The sequence below is a fragment of the Lolium rigidum genome, chromosome 1 (genome assembly GCF_022539505.1).
Source record: "Lolium rigidum isolate FL_2022 chromosome 1, APGP_CSIRO_Lrig_0.1, whole genome shotgun sequence".
NCBI classification, from domain to species: domain Eukaryota; kingdom Viridiplantae; phylum Streptophyta; class Magnoliopsida; order Poales; family Poaceae; genus Lolium; species Lolium rigidum.
The window spans coordinates 74,218,208-74,224,691 of record NC_061508.1 but is presented as its reverse complement, the minus strand read 5'-3'; positions in this window follow the sequence as shown (position 1 = coordinate 74,224,691).

Genomic DNA, 6,484 nt, shown 5'->3' with positions numbered 1-6,484 from the left:
CAAATATGCCCTAAACTCAATGGTTAGTCCACTATAAAATATATCAAGTAAATCATTCTTTTCTAAATCATGTCCAGGTCGAGCTTTGATAAGAGAACAAAATCTTGCCCAAGCCTCAAGCAATTTCTCTTCATCTCCCTGGTCAAATCTATAAATTCTCTGTAAAGCAACATGTTGAGCACTAGCAGGAAAGTATTTTCGAAAGAAAACATCACGCAAATCAGTTGGATTTTTAATAGAACCAGGAGGCAAATTATTATACCAAGTTTTAGCATCATCCTTTAATGAGAAAGGAAAAATTTTAGCGACAAAGTAAGTACGCATCTTGATATCATCAGAAAACAAGCTACTCATAGAAGAAAGTTCAATCATGTGTTCTACAGCACTTTCTTTTTCAGTACCACAAAAGGGTGCTTTCTCTACAATAGCTATATGAGATAGATCAAGAGAAAAATCATAATCTTTATCCTTAATGCATATAGGAGATGTGGCAAATTTAGGATCGGGAGATAACTTATGTCTAACGAGTATATTGTGTGAGAAACTTTTAATTTTACTTGCATCAACGAGTAGCATTGCATCTATTAATAAGATCATCATTAAGCTCCACATAATCTTCATCAGGATCATCACTAGAATAATCAAGTTCGGGTGAACTAACGTGTGTAGTAGCATCGGGAGTTTCAGCATTTTCAATTTGTCTAGACCTAGCAATTGTAGCATCTAGAAAGGATCCCAATGAACCACTATCATCAAGCACAGCAGAAATATTATCAATATTATGAGAGTTTTCAGATTCAGCGAAGTACCAAGCATGTGAAGCATGTGGTGGTGAAACAAGTTTATCAATCACAGATGGTGAATCAAGAGCGACAGAGGTACTCAGAGTTGTACCTTTTCTTGTAGTGGATGGTAATATGGCGACTTTAGGATCGCGAGATTTACCCATGATGGAGAATTTGCAGCGAACAATATCAATCCAAGTGAACTTCCAAATAAAGCTATGCTCCCGGCAACGGCGCCGAAACATGATCTTGATGACCCACAAGTATAGGGGATCGCAGCGGTCTTCGCGGGTAGTAAAACCCAATTTATTGATTCGACACAAGGGGAGACAAAGAATACTTGAAAGCCTTAACAGCGGAGTTGTCAATTCAGCTGCACACTGGAAACGAGACTTGCTCGCAAGAGTTTATCGATAGTAACGGTTTTATAGCGATAGCGATAGTGAAATAACGAGCAGAGTAACGAGAGACAGCAGTAGTGATTATAGTAAACAGCAGGATTAAAATACTGTAGGCACGGGGACGGATAATGGGCGTTGCATGGATGAGAGAAACTCATGTAACAATCAAGCAGGGCACTTGCAGATAATAATAAAACGGTGTCCAAGTACAAAGCAATCAATAGGCATGTGTTCCAATTATAGTCGTACGTGCTCGCAATGAGAAACTTGCACAACATCTTTTGTCCTACCAGCCGGTGGCAGCCGGGCCTCAAGGGAATCTCTTGGATATTAAGGTACTCCTTTTAATAGAGCACCGGAGCAAAGCATTAACACTCCGTGAACACATGTGATCCTCACATCACTACATCCCCTCCGGTTGTCCCGATTTCGTCACTTCGGGGCCATTGGTTCCGGACAGCGACATGTGTATACAACTTGCAGGTAAGACCATAAACAATGAATATCATGATGAAATAATAACATGTTCAGATCTGAGATCATGGCACTCGGGCCCTAGTGACAAGCATTAAGCATAACAAGTTGCAACAATATCATCAAAGTACCAATTACGGACACTGGGCACTATGCCCTAACAATCTTACACTATTACATGACCAATCTCATCCAATCCCTACCATCCCCTTCAGCCTACAGCGGGGGAATTACTCACACATGGATGGGGGAAACATGGCTGGTTGATGAAGAGGCGTCGGTGGTGATGGCGGCGATGATCTCCTCCAATTCCCCGTCCCGGCGGAGTGCCAGAACGGAGACTTCTGGCTCCCGAGACGGAGTTTCGCGATGTGGCGGCGTTCTGGAGGGTTTCTGGAGACTTCGACTTCTCCCTGTGCGTTTTTAGGTCGAGGCCGATAAGTAGTCCGAAGGAGGGCGTCGGAGGCCTGCCGAGGGGGCCACACGCTAGGGCCGCGCGCCCCCCTCCTGGGCCGCGCCGCCCTAGGGTGTGGGGCCCTCGGGCCTCCACCTAACTTGCCCTTCTGGCTCCGTAAGTTTTCTGGGAAAATAGGGCCTTCTGTAAAAATCCCGAGGTTTTTCCTGAAAGTTGGATTTCTGCACAAAAACGAGACACCAGAACAGTTCTGCTGAAAACAGCGTTAGTCCGTGTTAGTTGCATCCAAAATACACAAATTAGAGGCAAAACAACAGCAAAGTGTTCGGGAAAGTAGATACGTTTTGGACGTATCACCAGCCCAGTTCGTTTTCTATCATTTTGGCCCAAATCCTTTCCCGCCTATCCCGTGTAATTCAAACTGGATTATTCAAATTAGCTGAATTCCAATATCTGGTCTTTGCTAGATTTTAAATAGTTTCAAATCTACCAATCCAAAATTAGTGATTCAAAATGTTCCAGAATCATTGTAAAAAGATCTAACTAACCCCACTAGTTTCAACCCTATAGCTTTTGTAGAATTTGAATAGAAAAAATAACAAGTTAGAGACGTTTCAGTATTCAAATAAATCTTAAAAATCGACCAATTTGAATTTTGAAGTGAATCCAATTGCTATAATTCACATTTCAACCCCTCTAATTTACTATGCAAAAATATCATATGGGTACTGTGTATGATCATGGGCTAGGAGCAAAATATTTGCTATGTAGTCAATAACTAGCCCATTTAAACTATATCAAATTTTAGGATTTTAAATCTATGAGGTGTAGCACCTCATTTATATCATTTTCCCAAGTGTTATGAAGTAATGTGATGACCTCTATTGCATGGTCTCATAATTGCTCACTTGAGGATCTTAAATCACATAGTTATTTAAATTGCATGAGATGATGAATCTCATTTAAATCATTTTTCTCAAATGATAAGTGTGAAGTGTTGACCTTGGTCAACATGTGATCATACATGGTTATTTTAGAAGATTAAATCTTAAGAAGATTCAATGAGAGGAAATTATTTCTCCCAAACTAAAAGAAACCCTAACCAACATTTCAAGGAGAGGAAATTATTTTCCTATAAGGAAACCCTAGCATAATTTTAGATAAATATTAAGTAGTAATGCTAGATCATTTGAGTGAGCCATTAAGGCTAATTAAGAGTACTTAAGTATTGTTTGGTGATTGTATCCTCGTATTCGTTTATAGACGCTAGTACCGGAGACTATCAAGAAGAGGAGGTATTCTACCAAGAGGAAGGAGAAGAGAACTTTGATCACCCCAACCAAGGCAAGCTATTACCAATGCAAGATAGATTAGTGCAAAGCTCTACAAGAGCAAGGCACCTTTACATTTTACTTAATGCTCCTATCCCAAGTTTTTTACTTTACAAGCTTTACTAAATTTTATTTATCAAAGTACCTTTTTGATTCATGATTCACTTAGTTAGTTATGGAGTAGTACAAGAGTATAAAACTTAGCCTTGAGCAATACAAGTTGATTAGCATCCCTCACGACTAGTTGCTAGTGCTAAACTAAAATTGACTACTATAGATGGGAACTTGTGAAAACCAATGACTTTGAAAACCTTAGAATGATGAGTCATTCTATTGAAAGGTTTTGAAGGTGAATATGACTTGTGAATGACTTGGTGAAATTTACCAAAAACTGATGGTTGGGTTCGGATGCGATACCATTCCAATTCTTAAGTATCCCCACAATACCTGAATCTGGGTAAGGCTTAACTGGAAACTTATGTATTTTAGTATGGGTTCCCTCTGAACAAGCGTCATCGGGGTTATGCCAAGGCTGCCTCCCTCAAAAGTGAAATGACGTGAAATGAGGTGAATGTACTACCCAAGCCCTGTGCGGTTCCGGGTTGACCGTTTGTTTTCACCGGGAGGCCAAGCTCATGGGGAGAGGTGCCTATACTAGGGTATGTAAATGAAAGGTTAGGATTGGTAGTTCGCGTACTTGCGTACGATAAATCGGGGCCGATTACCCACGACGAACTATTGCAATTATTGTGGCACAAGTGTACAACTTCTGCGAGTTTAACCTATTCGAATAGCCGCGTCCACGTTCATGGACGAGTTGGAAAGGCCATCTCTGTTCCGTCATTAGAACTTTTACAAAATATGAATGGTGACTTGTGACTTGATGTTGAAAGGTGACTTTGACTTTGAATCACAACTAAGTTGTGGGAATGACACTAATGTTCCCACTTGAGTTAAATAAAGAGGCTTTGATTATTAAAGTGCTTATGAAATAAAGCGGCTTTATGCAAATAAACTTAGAGCTTAGAACCCCCTTATTATAGTTGATAGTATTTACACTAGTTTTAGTTTGCGAGTACTTTAAAGTACTCATGGATGTGTCCCTGGCTATTCAAATGGCCGGACTATGAAGAGGAGTATCGGAACCGGAAGAAGGACAGCGAGGACTTCTACGACAACTAGGATCACTCTCGACGTCATCGGTTGCACTGTGGAATAAATGGACTACTACTACGCTACTTCGCTTCCTCTATGTGTTTTGTAATTGATCAATAGGTCATCTATTATTGTAATGAGACTGGGTCGAGTGATCCTTTATTTGTAAGACAATCATGGTATGTAATGAATGATGTGTTGTGATATCAATCTATTATGTCTCGCAAAAACAATATTCCCGGGATTGCGAGGAATGGCATAATAGGCATCCGGACTTAAAAATCCGGGTGTTGACAAGTTGGTATCAGAGCCATTGTTGACCTTAGGAGACCCTAGTTAGAATGGACGTTTGAAAAACTTAGTTTCAAAACCAATGAAGTGAATACTTGTGAAAACTTATTCTCACTCTTATCCTTGAGATCTTTTTCAAAATGAGAAATTCATGCTCTACTTTTTCTTGTATTTATACATAAAAGTTTGCACACTTGATCACTTCTCTAACTTACTCATCTTAATTGCTCACAGATGGATTACCAATGTGAGTCCTATCAACTTGGTCACGGAGGAAACCTGATGTTCGAGAAGGAATTGAAGCAACTAGTGGAGTATTTAGGACACCCGTATCCCGAGTTCTTCGGAATACCCCTCAACCATCCATCGGGAGGACCACCTCGGTGGGAAGTTACCGCAGATCTGAGAGGAAAGCTTGGAGCCCCAATATGGGAAACCATCTGGTTTTCTGTAACGGGAAACACCTGGAAGGAAGGAATAGCCAGAGCTATGCAGGAAGCCATTGCTCGTCTGTGCGGACAGAATGAGAACAAGATCAAGAATACCCGCTTCATTTACTACCCAAGGCATGATCCCATGGGAAGGCCACTAACCATGCCACCACACCCGGAGATGAACTACTACGTCGCCTGCCTGGACTTTCTGCTGTACAAGACCCGCAAGGAGTTGGACAACGCCCTCGCCTTTCGCCAAACACATTACCCGTGAAGACGAAGAATCCCCCTCTGAAGAGTAGTATCCTTAAAGCACTATCGTAGGTGTGAGTTTGTATCAGGATCCCCTTGTATCGTAGAACGAATGAATGGTGTTTCAAACCAACGGTGTGTTAGCTTTGTAATATGTGATGCTTGGTATGAATGAAAAAGTGTTGTTGGTTTTTACCCCCGCAACACTACTCAAGTTTTCAAGTTATGAACTTTTTAAACTTTAACAAAACAAACCATAGAAATTTCCCTCTTATCTTATCATCTACCTCAATATTCAGATGGCCCCACCAACCCGCAGCACCAACCAGGACGCAATGATGCGGATGCTTCGGATGATGATGGCAGACTGAGAAGTCGAGAGAGCTGAACGCCAAGCCAACATTGCCGCACTGCAGCAGATAGCACAGAACAATCAAGGCCATGGAAACCACGATCACCCTGGATCGAAGTTGAAGAATTTTCAGAACACCAACTGTCGTTGCCTAATCGACTGTACCTCGGAGGAGGGATCCTCACGAGGGGGAGAAGAAGTAGGGGCCATAGGGCGGAGTGCACACGGGATGGTGGTACGCGATTTACCCAGCTTTGGAACACCTGCACGATGACGAGGGCCTACTATTGCTTGTACGGAATTATCTGGGCGCTTTCGCGTTGTTACAATGAGTTGTGGTTCTGCCTCTAGGGCTCCCGGGATCCGGCTTATAAAGGCGCACGGATCTAGGTTTACATGGAGAGTCCTAGCCGGATCGCAGATTGCCTAACTACGGTACAATGACTTGCCGTGTACGTCAAGGATCCGCCTTCCATATACGTCGTACTGGATCCGGGTTCCTCATGGGCCTCCACGGATCCGGGTTCCTCCGAATGTTGGTGCGGATCCGGCTTACTGATCCTGGGCCGCACTTCATCCTTCATGATCAACAGC